Source organism: Lycorma delicatula, chromosome 9 (assembly GCF_047948215.1).
Source record: "Lycorma delicatula isolate Av1 chromosome 9, ASM4794821v1, whole genome shotgun sequence".
NCBI lineage: Eukaryota > Metazoa > Arthropoda > Insecta > Hemiptera > Fulgoridae > Lycorma > Lycorma delicatula.
In genome coordinates this window covers 106,680,629-106,705,267 of record NC_134463.1, presented here as the reverse complement: position 1 = coordinate 106,705,267, position 24,639 = coordinate 106,680,629, and the positions used below count along the sequence as shown (strand labels likewise).

Sequence of the window (24,639 nt, the reverse complement as noted above, 5' to 3'; positions counted from 1 at the left end):
TTTGATTAGAATCGACTGAACCAAAAGTGTCCAGAAAAGCCGAAAATCGTAAGAAATTTGTATTTTCAAATTTTTCATAACTGCAGTAATAAGCCCTCACGAGAACTTTTCAACAATATATCATAGGTGGTACTTATTTTCGTCCAGAGTTATAGCCAAATGAAATTTGAATTAATGAAGTACGAGATATATGGATGTTACAATGTGAAGGCCACATCGGTTCAAATCAAACTTCATTTTATTTTTGTTAATTTAATTATATTGATTTATTAATAATTATTAACCTCTGTTGTAAAAAAAATTTACGATAAATAATAATTCAATAACAACAACAAAAAAAGAATTACGAAGAAATATCCGAAGTTATTAATGAAATAAAATTTTATGTACTTATAAAAATATGTGTATGTAATTTAATAGGCGTACAAGGAAGTCATGTGGTTGTGCCCACATCAGATTTTTTTTATTGGTTTTAAAAATCTTTTAATCGAGCAATGTGGTTAAGGTGTACATGTCACTTAATATAGGAGTTAAACATACTTATAACAGCTGTTTGTTTACTTTTGTAGTATGTCGACTAAGAATTTTTTTATTATAATTAATTAGTTTTTTATCAGTATGGAAACAGTTTTCATCCCTTGCCATATCCTGAACCCTCAATATAAAAATAAATGATTCCAACGTTTTACTCATTTAATAAATTGGCACAATCGTTTTTATTTATTTGTTTTTTAAATTATCCGTTATTACAATATCCGATATCACTGGATTTTATAATTTAAGAAGTTTTTTCTTGTTGCAGTTAAGGTTTTCTTAAATTCATTTTAATAGTATGATTCAGTTTAAGACAGTATATAAACAAAGTAATTGAAGTTTTACCGATTTTTGTAACTTTCTGGCATAAGTCCATACTTTTTTTGTCATTGGAAAGATTATAACAGATTATTTTCTATTTATCATTGTAGTAATGGTTAAAATAATACTTTTTTCTAGTGTTGACGAATCGATAAAAGTTTATATAGTGATGTAATTTAAAATTCCTTTTTTTCTTTTTGGAAACGATTTTTTTTCACAAAATTTTTTATCAAATACCCAGATTTATTTTAAAAGAAATGACTAATATTGGAACTTTTTTTAAGTTCTAATCTCTTGGTTGAGCGAATACGCTACACACTCTCATTAACACACATACACCAGTATCAATCCTGATTATTCTCCAGTCACACTGCTTACTGTAGATTGATTTACGTTTTTGCTTTTGCTATGTACTGTGAATTAATAATCGATTTATTTCACACCCAATCAAAGGTTGGGTCATTAAATAAAATATATTAGATTAAATCCGATCATTAGTGTTAAACGTAGGAAGCAGTTGTAGTTACATATTTTTTTGTTTTGCACTTCTATGGTACGAAACGTTTTTTTTTTTTTTTAATTTATAAACCTGCGATTTAATTAGTTTTATTGCAGCTGTTGCCAGTAGATAAAAATCCAAAATTCGTTTTTTTTGACCCGAGGTTATATCGTTTTATGTAGATAATCTTTTATTTTAAAAGCAATAATAGCAAAACAAAATCTGTAACGTTTTATTAATTGATTGATTGATATATATATATTTATATTCACTTCCTGATAAAATTATTTTTATATTTTTATGCCATTATGAGGTAAATTCTTGTGAATATTCATGTTTAAAAAATTACGCTCGGATATTACGTCAGATTTACAGAGAACGGTCATTGTTTTTCGTTTTTTAAATACAATTTTTTTTAATATCAAAAATGGCATTTAAAATTTTTGATATTTTTGTACCTTAAAAACTTTTTCTATGTTATCATTGTATAAGAACTGAACATGAACTATCAGAAAATGTTTTTTTTTTCTTATTTTGGAAATATTTTGTTTGATTTTATATATAAGGAGACATATATAAAGGAGATGTTAAAGGTTATACTTTTTTAATATGCTTACATGAATTTATTTTAATAATAAAATTAAATTGTATTTTTTAACGGGTAGTAAATAGATTTCTTTTATAAATTATTCAATAAAATTCTTATATTTTTTCAAGCAGCTACTATGGATACGCCAATATCTTTCCTTGTTTACTTTTTTCTACTTTGCTATTTGTTGTAGGAGTGCACCCGTTTTTATTCTCTCCATTACCTCCTAGTCCTTTTTCTTCCTTTATCCACAAAAACCATTGCGTTATAAAAAAATTCTTCCAAATTTAATTTTATCCAAACAATTCTTCTCGCGTTAATCCTTAGGTTTTGAAGTTCCTCCTTCATCTACTTTGCTTTTACTGCTTTGCTTTTTAGTTTTCAAAGATTTTCGAAAATTTGTCTTGTGAGTCTTTTTGTATTCATTTGGATCATGAACACAAGGAATTTTAAAACTTTTACTAATTACGATTTCCAAATCTTCAAGGGTTTTATAAATTTTATGTTTGATTTTAGTATGTTTTTGGGTAGATTTTCTAAGCAAGCCTACTACAGTTGTAATGCCTCAACTTTACATTTATATAGAAATTTTCTTTCGGTTGAAAATTTCATTCGTTAGGAAATGTAATTTTTCTAATTTGAATTTCTGGATTTTGAAAGCCGCTTTGTCTGTTCCGTTTTTTATTGATTTTCACCTAAATGTTTAATTTGGGTTTTGACATTAATTTTATTTATCCATTGATTTTTTTTTTGTGAAGTGGGAAATTTAAAATTATTGAGGTTTGTCATGATTTATGTTTTTAGAAGGAAATTTGCAAACTTTTAGTTAATTTGGGAAACTGCGACCGAATATTTTGATTTTGCGAGAAGTTCTAAATCATCTGGGTAAGCGAGAGAGCTGATTCTTAGATTTTGGGTTTTCATTCTGATATTAACGTTCGTCATTCTCTTTTCAGTAGTTTATAACAATGTTTATTATTATAATGAAAATTCCAAATTCTAATACCATTACAGAAATAATTATATTATGATTTTTTTTACCTTGCTGAATGATTGACAGTAATTAGTCATATTTTTGGCTGTAGAATGATAATATTTATTATATTTTATTGAAGGCGGTTGTTTTTGGTTCTTGTTTGCAATTTTTTTCAGATAGTTTTGTTTTAAATTTCGAAAGTGTTTATTAAAATGTTTTCTGTTGTAACTTCCTTGCAGTTATTATTTTTAGATAGAGATTTTTTCCCTACGAAAAATTGTTTTTACATATTCTGATAACGTTAATGATATGTCATTATAATGTATCCGTTATGTAATAATCTATGTATCCGTTCAAGATTTTTTAATCGACGCGTCTCTTATAAAGCATCTGATCCGTTAGAGGCATCCATAACAGTTGCTTTTGCTGAAAGTAATGATGTTCATTGCAGTGTAAGTATTTTGTAAACAAAAATATAGTTGAATATAGACTGTATTTTACCGGGCACGGCCTATTGATTTGCAGGAGTAAACATTCGGTTCGGTGTGGAAGCAGGAAACAAATTATCGATCTACTATTCACCTTAAGAAATCTGACTTCGAATGCTTGTTGTCGAGATAAGTCGTATTTCCCAGAAAGGTTCCCATAATATGATTGTCGATATCCTCATCGGAATCAATAAGTTTTTAGAACGAATTTTCCGTGAAAGAAAATTTGTCTTTTTTTAAATTGTTAATAATTACATACATTTTCAAAAAAAAAAGTTTATTACAGTTGATTTTATTGTTCGGCGAGATAAGGTAATGGTTAGCCAGTAGCTGTAAGATACAATTTTTTATTATTTTTTTTTTGTGGTAGATAAACTTGCGTGTTCAAACCGTATTTCATTTTAGTCTTTATTGCACCTTAAGAAACGTTATTACAAACCGATAAATTTTACGGTTCCTCCTTGACCTTTACGTAAACATATTCGAGCACACACGCAAAGTTCACTTCCATAACTTAAATTCAATAAATTGAAGTTTAAAACGTGAGTTAACTCTGTACGCGGTTTGTTTTACTAATTTGATTGCTGTTACATAAAATGATAGAATATTTAGGAGTTTGTGTGTATTTCTTTCCATTAAGAATATTATTTTATAAAATTTATTTACTTTCTTTTATGGTTCTTACAATTTATTCCATCTTCTTAATCTTATATATCTGATGTGGAGTATACACATCCTCCTACATTATTTTAGTATCGGTCTAATATTATTTAAAAAAAAAAAAATTACCGTAAAATGTTAACCAGGTTCGTAATATTTATATAATTGATAATTATTGGAAAAAATTAATTTTAATTGTATAAAATTGAATTAGTTTTTTACAAGGGTAAGTGAAAATATTTTAATGAAGTTAGCGAAAAATTTAATGTTGACATTATAACCTAATTAAAAACAGGTCTCACATTACTGCTGTTTAGATCCGAAGACCGGTTTAGAAGTATATTTAAAATAGCCTGTGCTATCTACCGTCTAAATATAAAATAAAATTAAATATAGAATATAAATCAAAACAATTAATATGCCTGACTATTTCATAAAACAAACGATTTATAAGTGTCTCTTCTGCTTTAAATAGTATCACAATAAATGAAAAAAAAAAAAAAAAACTGTAGACAAAACATATGTTAGTTATACTTTGGACCCAGATTTTTTTTTTTTATAAATTAGTAATATTCTTTTTAAATTGAAAGCGAAGTTAGAAAATAATCGACCGAGGAAAAGAAGGTCCTCTCTTGGCACGCCGTCCTGTTGTTTGTGATGTATTTACAACCCAATGCGTTTTCTGAATTTCTTTTTAATTTTGCAGTAAAATTAACACTGTTCGTTAGAATATCATCATACATACAAGGACTTTTCACGAGATTCTTTATTTCAAAATAGCGATTCACATCTCATTTTGACAAGGCGAAGAAGTACTCCAACCAAATTACACTTAAAGAAAAAAGTTGTTACCTGGACTTTTATGAGTGGAAATGGTAAAGGAACTTACAATATACGTAAAAAAAATAAATGCGTGAGCGGAGGTGGTGGAGGAGTGATTTGGGCGGTTGGGAGGAGGATTTAAAAAAGTATTCAATACAAAAGTTGTAAATGTTGCAAAAATCTACAACTTTTATAGAGGTCACGTTTTAACATAATCCCAGAGTTTTCGAGAAAAATGCGAAAAATCTTTTTTTAGGGTTTTTATTTTTCATTTCCGCAAAAATAATTAAATTTTGACGAAATTTGGTGTAAGTATACCGTTCCGTGTCTTATTTTTTTTGTCTTCAGTCATTTGACTGGTTTGATGCAGCTCTCCAAGATTCCCTATCTAGTGCTAGTCGTTTCATTTCAGTATACCCTCTACATCCTACATCCCCAACAATTTGTTTTACATACTCCAAACGTGGCCTGCCTACACAATTTTTCCCTTCTACCTGTCCTTCCAATATTAAAGAGACTATTCCAGGATGCCTTAGTATGTGGCCTATAAGTCTGTTTCTTCTTTTAACTATATTTTTCCAAATGCTACTTTCTTCATCTATTTGCCGCAATACCTCTTCATTTGTCACTTTATCCACCCATCTGATTTTTAACATTCTCCTATAGCACCACATTTCAAAAGCTTCTAATCTTTTCTTCTCAGATACTCCGATCGTCCAAGTTTCACTTCCATATAAAGCGACACTCCAAACATACACTTTCAAAAATCTTTTCCTGACATTTAAATTCATTTTTGATGTAAACAAATTATATTTCTTACTGAAGGCTCGTTTAGCTTGTGCTATTCGGCATTTTATATCGCTCCTGCTTCGTCCATCTTTAGTAATTTTACTTCCCAAATAACAAAATTCTTCTACCTCCATAATCTTTTCTCCTCCTATTTTCACATTCAGTGGTCCATCTTTGTTATTTCTACTACATTTCATTACTTTTGTTTTGTTCTTGTTTATTTTCATGCGATAGTTTTTGCGTAGGACTTCATCTATGCCGTTCATTGTTTCTTCTAAATCCTTTTTACTCTCGGCTAGAATTACTATATCATCAGCAAATCGTAGCATCTTTATCTTTTCACCTTGTACTGTTACTCCGAATCTAAATTGTTCTTTAACATCATTAACTGCTAGTTCCATGTAAAGATTAAAAAGTAACGGAGATAGGGAACATCCTTGTCGGACTCCCTTTCTTATTAGGGCTTCTTTCTTATGTTCTTCAATTGTTATTGTTGCTGTTTGGTTCCTGTACATGTTAGCAATTGTTCTTCTATCTCTGTATTTGAACCCTAATTTTTTTAAAATGCTGAACATTTTATTCCAGTCTACGTTATCGAAAGCCTTTTCTAGGTCTATAAACGCCAAGTATGTTGGTTTGTTTTTCTTTAATCTTCCTTCTACTATTAATCTGAGGCCTAAAATTGCTTCCCTTGTCCCTATACTTTTCCTGAAACCAAATTGGTCTTCTCCTAACACTTCTTCCACTCTCCTCTCAATTCTTCTGTATAAAATTCTAGTTAAGATTTTTGATGCATGACTAGTTAAACTAATTGTTCTGTATTCTTCACATTTATCTGCCCCTGCTTTCTTTGGTATCATAACTATAACACTTTTTTTGAAGTCTGATGGAAATTCCCCATTTTCATAAATATTACACACCAGTTTGTATAATCTATCAATCGCTTCCTCACCTGCACTGCGCAGTAATTCTACAGGTATTCCGTCTATTCCAGGAGCCTTTCTGCCATTTAAATCTTTTAATGCTCTCTTAAATTCAGATCTCAGTATTGTTTCTCCCATTTCATCCTCCTCAACTTCCTCTTCTTCCTCTATAACACCATTTTCTAATTCATTTCCTCCGTATAACTCTTCAATATATTCCACCCATCTATCGACTTTACCTTTTGTATTATATATTGGTGTACCATCTTTGTTTAACACATTATTAGATTTTAATTTATGTACCCCAAAATTTTCCTTAACTTTCCTGTATGCTCCGTCTATTTTACCAATGTTCATTTCTCTTTCCACTTCTGAACACTTTTCTTTAATCCACTCTTCTTTCACCAGTTTGCACTTCCTGTTTATAGCATTTCTTAATTGCCGATAGTTCCTTTTACTTTCTTCATCACTAGCATTCTTATATTTTCTACGTTCATCCATCAGCTGCAATATATCGTCTGAAACCCAAGGTTTTCTACCGGTTCTCTTTATTCCGCCTAAGTTTGCTTCTGCTGATTTAAGAATTTCCTTTTTAACATTCTCCCATTCTTCTTCTACATTTTCTACCTTATCTTTTTTACTCAGACCTCTTGCGATGTCCTCCTCAAAAATCTTCTTTACCTCCGTGTCTTAAATAACCACAAATTTTTTGACTTCAACTTTTGCCGGAAATCGCAATAATACTATTTTTCAACCCCCCAAATAAACCCTCTGACACCCCCGCTCACGAATTTATTTTCTTTTCGTTTATTATGAACCCCTTTACCATTTCAACTTATAAAAGTCCAGGTAACAATTTTCTTCCTTCTAAATGAGTTATTTCGATCGGTCTAAAAGATGTCGAGAAGGATAATTTTCTGTGCCGGTCACCGCGTAGGTGGTCTTTCTTCCACATTTGTCAAGCATTCTGTATTTTCATATATAATAAATTTTAAATCATAAACTCTGGAAATGTACTGCAGCCGAAAGCGTTATAAATATTTGGTTGTTTTTCGTTTTTTATTACAATACGAAATATTCTGTTGTTTTACGAATTTAAATAAATGTTTAAATTTATTATATATGAAAATATATTTCACGAAATAAAACTGTAAGAATTAAGAAATGTCTAGTATTTTAATTTGAAAAAATATGAAAAACAAAACATATCTACCGCTTTCGGCTGATATACATCTTTATATTTTATGAATTTAAATATATGCTTAAATTTATTATATATAAAAGTACAAAGTGTTTCACGAAATAAACGCTAAGAATTTACTAAAATTTCTTATTTTATTTATAAAAAAAAAAAAAAAAAAATATAAAATCAACGTATTTCTAATGCCTTCGGCTAAAATTAATCTTCAATTTCCAATCCTCTTCCAATTTTCTTCAACGAATTTAAATTTATACGGAAATACGGAATGTTTCACGAAATAAACGTAAGTATTTCGAATAATATGTAAATCCTCTAATACTTTTCTAATACCATTTACGGAATGGATTATATCGATAATGTTGAAAAATTTCTTCTGATTAATGTCGCTTGTACTTTTGGTGTTTTACATAGGTCAAAAAAATTAGAGAGACTTAAACAGATTGTTTTTAGCATCAAAATAATGTACAACATTTTGGCTAGAAACGTTGCTAACTATATACATATATACAGTGGCGAACAAATTAATCCGAACACAGTAATTTTAACAGAAAATTTTATTTCTAAAAGGAAAAAGTTACTTAAATTTAATAGTTTATGTATCCTTCTTTTTTTCTGATGTTCTAATTCATCCTCTTTGGCATTGATTCCGCTAAGGTAGAATACTGAACTAATAAGGTCAGTTTGTGTGCCACAATTCATTTTCCCCGAGTTTCTTTTTAATACGGCCCATAAATCTTCAGTGGGATTCAGGTCGGGGAGTTCTCTTGCCACGAGAACACTCGAATTTTTTGGTTATTCAAGAACTCTTTTTCTTTCTTTGACGTGTGACATGGTGCAAGGTCCTGTTGGAAAATGAGTTCTGCGTTCTTCTGCGTAACTGGGACTATTTTTCTTTGGCATATGTTAATGTATCGGTCCGATCTCATCATCCCATCCACAGGTATAATTGCTCCTGGCCCTTCATGTATAGAATATCCCCAAAACATCTTTTTGGGTGTTGGGAAGCTTGTTGTAGGTGTGCAGGCGTAGTATTCTCGTCTGCTGACTTACGAATACAGGCTACTCTCTCCCCATGGACAAAGAAATGAGTCTCGTCTGAAAAATTAACTTTTTCACGTCACAATAGTCCATTTTTTATGTTCCTTTGCCCATTGAAGTTTTTTGTCTTTATAACCTGTGTCGGTAACTGCTTTTTAGGTTTCCGAGCAATCCTTCCCACTACAATCTTCTACGAAGTGTCGTATTAGAAAAATTAGTCCGACCGGTTCTCAAGTCCCTATTAAGGTTGACAGCTGGCAATCTTGGATTAATTTTCCTTTTTGTTACTGATAATTGATGCTGTTTAGGCGTGTTCCTTTTTCCGTCCACATTTTACTTTTCTCTTTGGAGAGACGGAACCTGTTTCCTTAAACCTTTTCACGATTTCATTTATAAACCCCCCACACTACACTCACTGGCAATCTGTCTTTAAGTCATTTGTGTTTGTTGGGACAGAGCAACAATTTTTAACCGCTTTCGTTTGGTTATATTCATTGTATTAACTAGAAACTCACAAGGTCACCAGAAACTAATTGACAGTGAATTATAAAAGTTCAAAAACCACTAATTCTATTTGAATATGAACTATCAATGTAACCCGTAACAGCAAGCAGTCTGCCGCAGAATAAAATTCCCTACAACAGGAAAAAAATTCCCTTTGTTCGGATTAATTTGTTCGCTACTGTACATTCTATTCGAGTAGTTACTTATGCCAGGTACCGTACGTTAGGTGTACGTGCTTGTAGTCTGTGTACTTTGATAGATCAATGCTATTATATCCTGCGATATCCTTGCGTTCTGTGTCCAAGTACGGTTTTGATTTTCAGTTAAACTACTTGTAAACTCGAAGAAGTTGTTCCCCTTGTCGATTCTATTTTAATACTTCCTTGTACGAAGTAAACGAAGTATTGTGATCCCAAAAAATTTTGGTTTTCAGATTTCAACGGAAATATTCATTTTGACCATCCCTGAATCTATTTTGACTAGTTTCGGCGTGACATTTGTACGTACGTATGTATCTCGCATGACTCAAAAGCAATTAGCCGTAGAATGTTGAAATTTTGTATTTAGGACTGTTGTAACATCTAGTTGTACACCTTTCCTTTTGATTGCAATCGACTTGCAATTCTTAACTGCAGTAATAATCCCTCATTGAGAGCTTCTCAACAATATCTCATAAGTGGCACTTATTTTCATCGGTTCCAGAGTTATAGCCAAATAAATTTTGATTAATGAAATATTTGGATATTACAAGACACATCGGTTCGAATCAGACTTCATCTCCGTTTTTTTTTTTTTTTAATTTTTAATTTAAATATATTGATTTAAATTCAGATTTTCTTTTTAAAATGACGAAACAAATTGAAAGAATTAAAGTTGTTAAGAAACTTTTTTATGTATTTCTTTAAAAAATCTCGAGAAACGAAGTTACGGAAAAAATCTATCGTACAGATATTATTATCGTTGCGTTTGTACGGATAAGTTGTGTTTCGTTATTGAATTGTGTTAATGTATTTATTTTTATAACAACGAAGTTAATTATTTTTATGTACATTACTGAATTTTTTTGTACTTTGATAAATTTAACACTGTTATTAAAATAGTATTAAATATTATTCATTCTAATCTGTTCGTACTAATTTACAAATTTCAAAAATAATTAATTACCCTCGTGTCGGTCTGTCATTCAATTCATTTTACGGTGTAAAAGTTTTTTTTCTAAATTATTTTTTAACCTAGTTTATAGGTAGTTGATGTAAAATTTCCCATCTTATTTTTCTTAATATATTTATATATCTCGTCCTTTCTTTGTAAAAGTATCTTTTTTTCTATTTTGTTCTTTTTGTTATTTTGGCACGTGTTCCTAACACAGCGTATTAATTATAACAGGGTAAATATCTTGGCTTATATGTTTGAAACGAGTGTTTTTAGTTCGTGTCGTTGTATGTTAACGACGCTTTTTTTAATAGTTTTTTTTTTTGGAAGGTTTGTATCGACGTGGAACAGTAATTTTTCTCATCATTCTGCCCGCTTTTCGTTTATTCCAGATATATTTTTTATGCTATACAACGATAAAAATTTATAACAAAGTGCGTGTTTTACTGGTTATATAATCTGGTGGTTTAAGAAATTTTTAAAGAACGTCACGTCGGGATAAATCTACTGATCCACCTAACTTTTCCATAATTTTAACAATCATATTTATAATTAAAAGCGTATTAATGGTAAGAAGGTATCTTGGGTTATGTGTTCAAAACGAGTGTTTTAAGTTTGGGTTGTATGCTAACGACATTATTTATACGGTTTGGGTGTCGATGTGTTTTAAAAACATGTCGATATTAAAACCAATCTTGTTTTTAATTTAATGGCCGGTTTTCAGTTATCTTTAAACTAAACAAAAAAAATAAAATAAAATAAAGATGACTCGAAACCTAAATTATTTTAGCGCCCTCTTTCTCGAAGTTCTACCGCCTGCACATTGTTTTGAAAAAACTATTTCATATCCAATCATCGTAAAGGATGGACCCTAAAAACCATACAGAAGTGTGATTATTGTGCACGTGGTGCAATAGTGGATACTCCTCTCATCACTAGTTTCCGCTTCAGCTGTGAAACGCTACGTACTGCGCTTTCGCTGTGGAAACGTTTTTCAAAACAACGATTTTGTTGTAATGACGCAGAGAAGATTCCCGCAACATCTTAATGTTTCGATCCTTTACCTTCTCGTAAAACGATCGTGTTGTGGGTAGAGTATTTCTGAAGGATAACATCAGCATCAAAAAGAAAAGTGTCGTGAGGGCCGAGATCCGAGATCCATACGAACGCCGGAGAACATTGAACAGTTTCGGCGCGTCGTGAACGTTCCTCTGTTCTGAAAATTCCCAGTCGAACTGTAATAAGAATACTGGATTCCGATTCAAATTTTTAATCTTATGAACTAACGGCTGTTCCCTTCCCCTAGTGTGAGAGCAAATCCGAGTTTCTGCAAAAACAACGTATTAAATAGTATCAAAAAACTCTGTAATCTTCATGATGCGGCAAATCCAAAATAATTTCGCTAGCGACCACTTTATACTCAAAAGTCAAAGGATGGTTTGGGTGATCGTTCCGCATTTCTTTACGACGGTCGGTCGTTCACAGTTACTGCAGAACGGTATATGGTTCTAAAACTTCACAGACAGTGTACAAACCAAGCTGATTCCAGTAGGATGTGACAACTATCCGCACGGCATGGGTTTCGATGGAAATATTAAGGAGGATGTTTCCGTAATATTCAATTAGTATGCGGAAACGTCAGCCGGTCATCCCGTTCACCCGATCTTTGTACGCGTCATTTTCTTATAGCGTTGCTTAAAATCCAAAGTGTAAGCTGGAATATCAGGTTCACCACCTGAAGGCAGCTATTCAACACGAGGTGGCTGCTGTACCGGGATGCGTGTGGCGAAATGTAATAAGAAGTTTCGGCCACCGACTCCAGCTGTGTATGTGAACAAAAGTGGACGTAATTAAAAAATGTTATTTTTAGTACTTAGTGGTAATGTAAATCAAAAATTATTTTTTTAACAATAGTATACATGCGGATTTATATCTCTAGCACGTGAATAAAAACTAGCCGTTTGTAGTCTCTGTTGCTCTAAAAATCGTTACGGTTTCCTCACCATCCGGCTGAAAATGACCGAACTGTGGATAATGTATATTGGGTAAATCCACCACGCCTTTTAACCTTATTTTTAAATTGAACGCTGTATTTAATTCATTATATTTAAGTCGGTTGAAAAGCTATACCTTGTGTTAAGTATAAGCGTTATTCGGATAATTGTACTTCGATTATATCTAATTACATTGTTATGCGTTGCACATTTTTTACTTAGTAATTAATTTTTACGATACTTTACATTACATTATTCGCCAAATAAAATTGATGTTTTAAATGTAAATATGTTTTATTACCTTACGCGTTTTTTTTTTTTTTTTATGTTAGTGTGTGTTTACGTTACTAGGTGTGAGAGGAATTCCTTTTGTAAATGCTGTCGGTCGACTCTAGAGGTCGTAAATGACGGACAGTCATAAAATAAAAACCGCTTTTCTTTACTTTGCCTCCGTTTCTTTCTACTTTTCTGTACTCTCGTATCTTTTTCATTCTCGTAAAGTTAAAATTCCCATGAAAACATTATTCTCCCTCGTTTCCGGTTGTAAAACGGATATATATTTCCTTTTTTTCGCTGTCTTTTCTTTGCGTAATATTTACATTTCTTTCTTATTTTTTGTATTTTATTAATTCTTTCTCAATTTATAGGTTCTGCTTCTTCAGACTTTTATTCCTTTTTTTATTGAATATATGATACAATGAAACACCAATTTGTTAAAAATATACTACCAGTTTCAGGGTTTGAGAGAATAAAATTTCTGAGTTATGAGACACCGGTATGAGTTCTTAGATGCTTTAGCTAAAAGTAACGGCCTTATTCACTTGTATTAAGAAAATTAAAAGTAACATTTTTAGGGGCGATTATTATCTGAATTTTCGCCGGGGAACAAGGTATTTGACCCAGTTACATAATAAGGCCTTTTCTTGGGTTTTAATTTTAAGGGAAAATGTAATTTAATCTGTAAAAAATTAATGTACCCGTTCAGGTTAACAAAAGAATATTCGGCCAGAATTACAGATTTTTTCCTTTAATTATAATATTTAAACTTTTAGTTTAACGTAGTTTTTACGTTTACAAAAATTACCAAAAAAGTCTGGTTTTTTTAATTAAATGAAACTATGTCAGGTGACCAAGAAAAAGTTTGGTATTGTTACATATAGGAATGCATAATCCTTAGACGAAAATAATACTCGAAGATGGCATCAAGAAACTTCTTATTTTCTTTTCGTAGGAAGATGAATAATAATAATTTGTGTCGAGAACGGCTAGGCCGTTTTCGGTATTAGCGTTTGGCATCCTATTCGGTTTACCACCGTTTATCTGTTATACCTAACTATTATCGTGCTTTTTTTTTTCATAACAGTTGATAGTCGATTCCCTTGTTTTTATTTATCGACTACCGTTTATAGCTGCCGTTTTTTTTTGCGCTTTAGATTATAGGAGAATGTACGGTGAATATTAGTGTTATGAAATAATTGTGGAAAAGTTTAATTAAAACTGTTTGGCGTGAATTTGTCGTTTTATATTCCCTACCGAAAAAGTTAAGCGCTCAATCGCTTTTCGCTGGCAGTTTTTGAATTATAAAAATGATTATACAAAATTTTATTTCGCAAATAAAAGTGTGTAATAAAAGCAGACGGAAGAAGTGAAAGAGAATTTTTAATTAAATTAAGAATAATAATTTAGTGTTCTTCCAACCTACGTTTCAGTTTTAATATTATGCTAAGGTATTGGTCACCGTTACCTTACTTTAATGTCTCGTGATTATAAAACCAACCTGAAGTTACAAATAGTATGAATAATTCGATGCACGAAAAAGATTGATTTTGTGAATCTCCTCTTTGTTTTTTGTTTTTATTACCAGGGACATTTTTGAATACGTTAGAAATAAGTTTGTGTGTAGTTTAGTAAAACCGATCCTTAGAGACTAAACAAGTTTTATTTGCATTATGTGTTACTGCGGTACCGATTACGTAAGAATTCTTTGCTCCAGCGTAGCTAGCTATTAATTCACCATCAACAGCCAGATTGCGTGCGAGTAATAATATAGTCTGGGTCGAATGGTGCTATCGACCTATAACCTAACCCAACCTGTTATTTATTTACTCTATAAATAACATCCGTTGTGGAATTTGATGCTGTGCGAAGTTTTGAACCGATTCGTTTCCATAGCGGGTGATTAAAACTGTATAATTAACGCTGTGGAAACGATCGATACAAGGAGGTCTTTCTTTGCAAGTATCCTTTTATGCGCAACACAAGTTTTAAATAAAATTTCTAAGTGTAACACGCTGGAACCGGTGTACCCTTATTTTCATAGAGTTACAATAAATTCATTTTCTCTGGTTGTGGTTTTTACTTATTTTTTTTAATATTTAAATTGTAACTTTTTTCGACCCAGCGGTATTTTTTTTTTGTTTTAAAGTGAGCGATGAAATTTTATATCCGTATTCATTTTATTAATTCTCAGTTTGTGAGGGTCCTTTGCAATAACAGTCTTTATATTTTTCGTTTATCTTTGCAATGCTTCTTCAAAAAAGTTTATTATACACTATTCAATTTTGGTTTTAGAGTAGGCTTTTTGGGATTTTTTTTCAATTTATATATTATACGGCTTTGTGATTATCGGTAGGCTTTTGGGCGATTGAAACGGATTGTCATCCGGTTCTTCTCCCGCAAAGAAAAACAGAAAATGTTTTACTCTTAATAAAATTATAATTTGATCGAATTCCTGGTGTTTATAAATTGTATTTTGTTGGAAATAATTTGTAATTTTTGTTATTGTGTTTCAAAATTTCTGGACAACAGTTTTGTTTTTAACACCTACAAATTGACTTTTTGAAACAAAAATTCTAATGCGATTAAATTTGAAGTCGGAAATTTTTAATTTTTTACTTGTATTTATATACTAAAAATGAATATTAACGAAAGTAAATATAGTACGAAAGAAAACTTTCAAGGGAACTTTATTTCTAAATAATAACGGTAATTTCTCTTACGTGACTATTAGAAAATTATTATGACCGACCAAACAGGTATTTGATGTGAACTTACAAGTTTTTATTTTCTTACTCTTGCGACTTTCTTCAATGACTATCGTTACTGGTTTTTTTTTGTGTTGCATGAAAGTAAAACTGTATTACCTAGTAATTTATTACGTTGAAAAATATTTGTTTAGGTTGTAGTCTCAATCCTCGTGAGGATGTTGCTGAACGACTTGTATTCGTACAATTCCGAAGATAGACGAGCTTTTTTTTAGGAATTCTTTATGTTTTCTAATTGTCTCATTTCGGTAAAAAGGAGTAGTTTTTTTTTTTTAGCATACATTTAAATGTAAAAATCAGTTCGAAGTCGCCGATGCAAAATCTTCAATCAATATGCTAACTTCCAACTAGTCTTAAATGCCCCGATCTCCAGAGTAATTTGTGCGTGTAATGATAATCTGCTGCCCTGAGATCTCTTCTAAATGAGGTAGTTTGTTCTTGACTACAGTTTATTCGATTTTAGATCATCCTTTCTCACCTCTCATCCGGTTTCTTAACCTTAATCCTTTTTACTTTCCTGCTTTGGGATTTGTGAGTGTAGATAAATCGAATAATTTCACACAGAGGATGCCGGAACTTGTTTTAGTGTATTCTTGCTGTTATTTTATTTTGAGAAGCAACACCGATATACGGAATCTTGTTAACTGCCAGATGGTTGCATTAAATCTATTCCGTGAAGTGAAGTGCATAGAAATCAAGTCGGTTCTTCTTTCCTTCATGTAATGCGAATATTATAGAATGCGGTCGAAAAGCGTATTAGATCTGAATTATAAAATCGAGTAAATGTGTTTATATTGTACGTTTTATAGTTTTAACAAATTTATAATAATTTCGGGCGTATAAAGTTACGATCTTTCTCTTTTAAATTAATGTTGATTGTGTTATATATCTAATTCTTTGCTATTGTCCATGAATATGAACACTATTAAGCGTTTATTGTTCTTGTGAAGGTGTTGAATGTTAAATTTCGTGCGTTTGTGGGAATAAGATTTTACATATTCCGTGTAAAATTCGACCGTGTCCTGTACGGGTAAATCTTCGGTTTTCAAAAAGAAACAACTTTAAACCGTTACTTACTGAGCGATAACCGCTTGAGTATTAGAGGGTTCATTGTAAGAGAAATTTAGATTTGATAATGCCGAGTTTTATTATTTTTATTATACGTATACGTCTAGGATATGTAACACTCATAGAGTTAAAATCTTATCTTTTTTCTTTCGCTAATCAAAATAATGCACGTTGTTGTAAGTTAACGGGAGATGGATATTATTAAGTATTACTTGTTCGTAAAACTACAGGCAAATTTAACTTAATTACTCACTAAACTTTGTAATTACTCCAGACAGGTATTCGAATTTTATTATACATGTATAGTAGAAGCGACGCCTGCCTATCTTTAAAGTTTGTGTAGTTAGCACTTCTGTATTCATTGATGCACTGCTCTTAGCGGACTGAATTTAATTTCATTTAATTTATTATGAAACGGTTAAATTTACTGAGATCGGTCTTCTAAGAAAAATATACGTTTTCACTTGTATTACAAAGTTTACCTAACTTACTTTATATATATATATATATATAGAGGTGTCTCGAATAAATGGAAACGATCTCAGGATATGTTCTAACAATAAAAAAATTTCACACACTCCGTAAACGCTTTTTTTTTAATTGCCTCTAGCGAAAAAATTTGCTCCGATAAAACGAGGTGAATATAGAAATTTTCGGGAAACATATTTCCTATGTTTTTTTTTTTTATTTAAAAAAATGAGATCTCTGATCTGTATTTCTGGTAGTTTCTGAAAACCCTTTGTAAAGGAAAAACATCTTAATTCCAAGAAATAGTCTTTTCAGTTTTTACCTTAAATAAATTTTTATGAAATAAAACTTTTCATCAAAATTTGTAAAGAATTTAACTTTGACAAAATTGATTTCAATTAATTAATTCAACTGAAACTAAATAAATTTTTTTAAAAACTCAAAACTTTTATTTAAAACATAAGAAACCAAACCCAGGTTAATATTTTCCAATCTTAAAAAAAAAAGTTTCGTTCAATTTAAAGTTTTTATTTGCCAATATTCCGAATCTGTACTTACATAGTTATGTCATCGATATTTTATTTTAACCAGGGAACGTTAAAATACGTCAAAATTGCAAAGGCTTCCTGGAGATGGTTTTGATTAATAAAGATGATGATTAGAAAGATTATCTTGTTTATTTATCCGAAGACTTCTGAAATACTCATTTTATTACTGGTACTTCGAAACGTCATTGTATCAGTAATAAGTTCTTTTTCTCGTAATTTAAATACGTTCTTTCCTACTTGTCAAAAGCCCAGAATACCTAATAACAATAAATCAAAACTTGGATGATGATTATAGTGCTAAGCGGGGTGATTTTTTCTCTTTTTTTTACTGAATTTGTATGTAAAGCATGCAAAATATTTTCTTTCTCCATATTGTGTCGTTGAGTACTTATTGTGTTAATCGCTATTATGAAAATTTAAAAATTACATCGAAAAATATTATAAGCTAGAATCGGGAAAAAATGTACATTTTTGTTAAGATAAATATATATAAAAAAAAAAAACAATTCTTCGAATATTTATTAAAATGAAGAATAATAATATTAAAATATTAGAATATTTATTAAAATATTAAATTATTTATTATTAAATTTAGTTCGATTGGGTCAGTCTATGAAAAACATTTTCTTAGCCTATTTTTGTTATTGTTTGAAAGACAGCGTAATGATATCAGAAACCTACATCATTTAAAATTTTGCGTCTAATAAATTATATGTGCACGCATACAATTCGCTTAATAAGGCAATGGTTAATTGGACAGCATCCTCTCACTTGATGGTATTATCTGTTTCCCGAAACTGCCAGGAGAGGCTAGATTGAAAGGTTTTGCCACGAACAATAGAAAGATGGTCGTCGCCTCTTGTGGTAGAGCGATCACTGCTGCGCTCGAACATGCCGCCGGGCAAATCACATCTCCATTTTTAGGCCAGCAGCAAAGGGAGTTCAATTCGAACGGTTATAGTAGATTACGAAAAGTTTAAATATAAATAGGTAATTGCAATCTACAGCTCCAAAGAGTTGTTACGAAACTCAAAAAGTACCTACTTAATTATCACAATAGATCAGTACCAGAAAACATCTAGATATTGGAAAAGATATCGCAAATTTTTGTAGCTGTCTCCACCAACAGTCTTAATATTATAATCTAATCTTAGATCGTTATAATTTTTTCCGCGTACATTTTCTTTAAGTCGGTTTCAACCGGTAGTATAATGTATCAAAATCGCCTCTCGATTATTCGGCTAAAATTTCTTAGATACTTTTTTGGAATCCGACCGTCACTTTTTTCAGTTTTTTCTTTCAAATCAGCGTATTGCAGAGAAATTGTTAATATAATCTAACCAGACTTAACCTTCGGTCGCCAACCTTGACTAACGTGCAAAGCAAGCGTAGGTTAAGTTTGGTTAGATTATATTTATAATTTTTTTGTAAATACCTCTAAATACTGATTTGAAAGAAAAAAGTGGCTGTCGGATTCCGACCGAAAAAGAACCATTTCTTATTATGTTTTCAATTAATTCAACTGTGATCTCTTTTAATTGTTTATTAACCTCATCACACTGAAATTGTTTACGATACTATTGCTTAAGCGATAATCGGTGCTTTCGATTTTCTTTTACTTAATTACGTTATGAATTATAATAAATGCGGTCGCTGCATGTGCGCTGTCCGTTGTAATTGTTAAACGATTAACGTACAAATTGAGTCGCTAGGCGCGCGCGATATTTGCGAATATTGGATACCTACCTTTTTACAACATAAAGATTCACGATCTTGATTCAAATGATATCGCTAGTTTTTAAATTATTGTTTGGTTTTATCGTTGGAATTCAATTAACATCACTGTTTGAGGGGGAAAAGGGTGATTTGTTACACATGGATTATTAATAAAAAATACTCGTCATTGTTCACGAAAATGTTTTTTTTTTACATGAAATTCTTGTCGTCATAAAAAATTGTTGATTGCTCGTACTTTTGTTTCATAATTTATGTAAATAAAAATATATAAATAAATGTTATCTAGTGTTATTAATCAATTTATTTTTGTTACGTTTATCCTATAATTGACATTTATTTATAGAATTACTTTTTTTTTTGTTTTAGGATTCTAGAAGTGGTCTGATGTTAAATTTTTTTCTACAGCTTTGAGTAAGTACACTTTCTGAATTACAATTTGTAGGGCGATGTTATTATTACTATTTTATTGATTTCGATTAAAATCTGTATTAGTTTCTTCTAGCTGTGTTTTTCTCTTAGAATATTAGATATTTCTATTTTTCTTTTATGAACCGTGGTTTTTTTCTTTTTAACTTTTGATTCCCTTTACAGCATTCATCTCTTTTACACTTCACCATTAATAAAGTCTTACGTTATGGAAAGGTGAAATCTTGTAGAAACATTGCCGTTTACAGAGCTTGTCTAGTACATCGTGTCTTTGTTGTTAATGTCGCCTTAATCTATTATATTGCAGTCCCTTCCAATTTGTGCTTGGAATTCCAAACCGGAAACGATGGAACTGGATCTTCCATATGGTCGTTATCGTTGAGGATGATAAGTACTCCCAAAACTTTGTAATGACAGTATAACTAAATATAGGATTATCCGTTTTGTATTTTTTGCCATAGCTAATTCTTAAATACTCTTAATCTAGAAGATAAATTTGGAATTCTACCTGCTTCTTTTTATTTATTCTTTTTTTTTTTGATGAATTTACTAAATAAACAAAAAATATCAATTATCATTAAAAAAAAGCACTGTTAAATGTTAACAGTTTTTTCTTCCTTCCTGATTCTTTTTTTTTTTAATTTCCAAAAAAATGGATTTTGTTTAACAATTAGATTTAAAACTGGATTCACCTTTCTATTTTAATTATTTTGTGGCTGGTTCTTGAGCATTTTTTTAAAAATAAATCTTTGAATTTATTGAAAAACGATGCTACCACCGTTTCGGAATGGTAGCATCTTTGTCCTTTATCAAAAACATCCTGTGTTTAAATCTCGGTCAATTTTAAGATTTTTTAAACGCCTGAAGAACTAACTTTTTATCATAAAAAAAGAGTGGGGTGAATATCAGTAATCGAGACTAAGTGTGTATTTGTCTGAGTGAAATTAATTTTTTTTTAATTTACATTATATTAGTGGAATTTTCTTTATTTTTTATCAAATTTCATTTTTCTAATTTAAAAAATTTGATGTGGTTACCACACACATGACTTCCTTGTACGCCTATTAAATTACATATATACATTTTTTCTTTTAAATGAAAGTACATAAAATTTTATTTCATTAATAACTTCTGATATTTTTTCATATTTTTTTTTATTGAATTATTATTTATCGTAAAAACGTTTTTAACAATCAAATATTAATAATTACTAACAAATCAATATATTTAAATGAAAAAAAAACCAAAGTTTTTGGATTTTTGGTTTTTTTGGACACTTTTGATTCAGTCGATTGCAATCAAAAGAGGACTTGTACAACTGGATGTTACATCAGTCCTAAATCCAAAATTTCAACACCCTACGGCTAATCGTTTTTAAGTTATGCGAGATACATACACAGATACGTCAGGTCAAAACTGGTCAAAATGGATTCAGGGTTGGCCAGAATTGATATTTCCGTTGAAATCTAAACACAAAAGATTTTTCGCGGTCACAATACTTTCTTTACTTTGTACAAGGAAGTAAAAACAAATAAAAGGTACTTATTCTGATCCCATTGCTTTCTAAGTGGTAATAGTTGTACAGTTTTCAACAATAAAACATTTTTAAAAGAATTGGTTTTTGATTGTTTTTCCTTTTTGTTTGTAACCAAACGTTTTTGGTTTAGTTTTAGTTTATTATAGCGTTATTTAAGTCGTATTTGCGTATAAAAGTATAAACAAATATTTTATATTTGTAATATGAAATATTACAAAATAATTTATACTGGAGATATTAAATCAAATATTTTACTCCCCTCATCAACCTGGGTGGGAGGGGTTCAAGGGGGCGTCAATTTTTTTAACAATGATTAGATCATTTTTGCCTAATAATTTTACTTTGAATATTCATAATATATATATAAAATCGAAAAAGGTTGCAGAAATTAAAAAAAAAATGTATCAGAAACTATTAGAGATAATCAAAAAGTATTTATTTTTAAATTGACTAACTCAAAACGTTTTTTTACATATCTTAAAGCTACGGATCGTCATAAACGTGTTGAATTTGCAAGTAAAATGCTTAGTAATAAACGATGACTAAACATTTTTAAAACGTTTTATATTTACGGATGAAGTAAATTTCCATGTTAGTGGTTGTGTCAACAGGCGTAATTGAAGGATATAGGGATTTCAGCAACCCAATGACACTATTGAGTCTGTCAGAGATTCCCCCAAAAATAGATGTGTGATGCGGTTAGATGTCCGATCATGTAATTGTCCCATTCTTTTCCTTTTATTGAGCCTACTATCACAGGGAACGTTTATTTAGGCGTGCTAAAACTGTAGGTTTTCCTGCAAGTTGACCAACTTGAACAAGAAAGTGACGCTGCTGTAATGTTTCAACAAGATGGTGCGCCCCCACACTTTAGCATAGGCGTTAGGCGCGTTCTCAATAAAAGATTCCCTAACCGTTGAGTTGGTAGGACCGGTCCTGTTCTTTGGTCCTTCCCGAGAAGCGCAGATTTGATACCCTTATGACTTTTGTGCGGAGATACGTTAAAAACATTGACTACAATGAAAAGATCAATGGTGTGTAGCATTTTAGACAACGGATCACCGCTGCTACTGCCACAGTTATGCCTGCGATGATCCAGCGGACCTGGGCAGAAGTCGATTGTCGGCTGGGCATACTTTAGATTGATTTTAATACCTTAGAATTGAATCATTCTAAGGTATGTAAAAAACTTTTTGAGTTGGTGAATTTTAAAAAAATTCGTTTGATTATCTCTAGTAGTTTGTGAGATACGATTTTTTAAAATTGCTGCAACCTTTTTCGATGACCTGTTTATTAAACTTATTGTGTTGAATTAAAATATGACATTTGATTGATTTTCATCGTATCTATAATATCTATGTCCGTATTGTTTAACGATACGACATGCGTAGTTGAATATATTTATTATAAATTAGTAACAAAAAAAGTACATCGCACTTTCAAATTATTTTTGAGATGACCTTGAATTGAATTACTTTATAGACGTGACGGTATTTCAGGTGTTAAGATTCCAGATCGGTAAGTTTTTTTTGTAAGTACTGCTGATCTTTGGTGAGGATGTATTTTGGGGAAGTGGTTTTATTTTGGGGTCGGTGATGAGAAGTAGGGTCGATTCGGATGCTATACAAGTTCTGCTAGTATTGTCAGTTAGGTCGGTTGGAGTGGAAGGGATGAAAACGGACGGTGCAGTATGAAGGTTGTCATGTTTGTGTGCGTTTGATATATATACACACACACACACACATACATATACATTTACGTATACTCGATACGAGATGAGGCGAGTAGTATGGTGAGCGAGACGCGGATAGGAGAAAGTTAGAGAGTATAGCTGAGTGGCGCGAGTCAATCATGACGTCAGAGCAATCAATGGATGCTGTAGGTTGCTATGGTTACGCATGTACAGATCGGTAGAGGGGGTTCTATCGTTACCATGGTTACGAATCAGGTGGTCCAATCTCTTTTCTCAACCCCTCTCTATTCCACCTCGGTGTATTATATATTACTCTTGTCTTTCTCGTTTCTATCCGTTTTCCTCTTTCATCATTTCATCCCTGTTATACTAAAGTAGTCTCTGTCTCGCTTGCTTTCGCCCCGTTACTTCCCCCTTCTCTTTCGTCCTCTTCCCTCTCCAGCATCCCCTCGCCCATACTATCGTTTGTCAGGAGTACTAGCTTTACATTCAATTTGCTCTTCAGACTTCAAAATCACGTGACTTATACGTTATTATATTCGTTCTGAATAACTGAAACCGGTTAACATGTATACACCCCCACACACACCGGCTTACTGTTTACGTAAAATTACATTACTATCGGTTGTTACTAACAAAAAAATCTAATTTCATTATTTTTTGTATTCTACCGGTTATTTGTATCTTTGGGAACATACAGTATTCATTATTCTGATTCACACATACGTATAGCTACTACATTCGTTTACTACGGTCGAACGGTTTGAGAATCGTTTTATTTCGTTTTAGTAGTTTCATTTAAGTAGCCGGTTAGCTGTTTTATTTCTTAATAGGTCGACGTTTTTTACGATCGGCTTATTAACCCTTCGGTAAATTTTCTTTTTAAACGCTAATACGTATATTCATTTATTTAATCGGGCACTTTTTAATTAATAAATGTTGTAACGGGGTAATGTTTGTCGTTTTAACCCTTTGATGTAATAAAATATATTATATCAAATAATATTTTGTAGTACCTGACGAATCAGGTACATAAAATAAATCATATCGGCGACTTCATCGGTTTCCGTTTGTCTACGCAAGTGCATATATTGAAAAAACGTATCGTTAATCTACCGTACCTGATATTTGTACATAATGTAATTCCAGACGATGAAATATACTTTAACGTAACCGTTAAGCTTTTACTACCCGTCGGCTTTAGTGCATGTTCTGTCGTATATTAGTTGACATCTGTTGATATTAGATCTTTGATGGGTGACCTGCTGACAGTGGTAGCCTACCGCACTTGAAGAAACGCCGTTGGGTATCCTTTATTTTTCTTGGCAATAGGCCATCGATGTCAAAGCTGTCAATTAAGCTTATTACTGCAGTAGCTTTTTTATCTTTAAATTGTTTCCCCGATTATATAATTATTTATAATGACGTTTTTGATACAAAAAACCTCATTAATTTTTGATAATTCATTTGAAGTTGCTGTTTAAGAACTTGAGCAGAAAATTTCACTAATATTACCCTTTCATCAATAAACAACATAATATACAATAAACATAAAAGTAATCTTTGACAAAGATACCTTGCTTTTTTCTGATCACGTTAATGGTCATAAATTGTCGGATTTAAGGTAA

The 24,639-nt window shown here is 31.2% G+C and overlaps 1 protein-coding gene across 11 annotated transcripts in view; it reads left to right on the top strand.

The window, feature by feature from the left end:
• The window catches only part of mub (poly(rC)-binding protein mub), a 493,744-nt gene that overhangs the window by 316,143 nt on the left and 152,962 nt on the right, over positions 1-24,639 (top strand). For all 11 annotated transcript variants that reach the window (XM_075376032.1, XM_075376033.1, XM_075376022.1 and 8 more), the window contains one exon: positions 19,722-19,766. The gene's annotated coding sequence lies outside the window, so the exon portion shown is untranslated. The remainder of the gene's footprint in view (positions 1-19,721; positions 19,767-24,639) is intronic.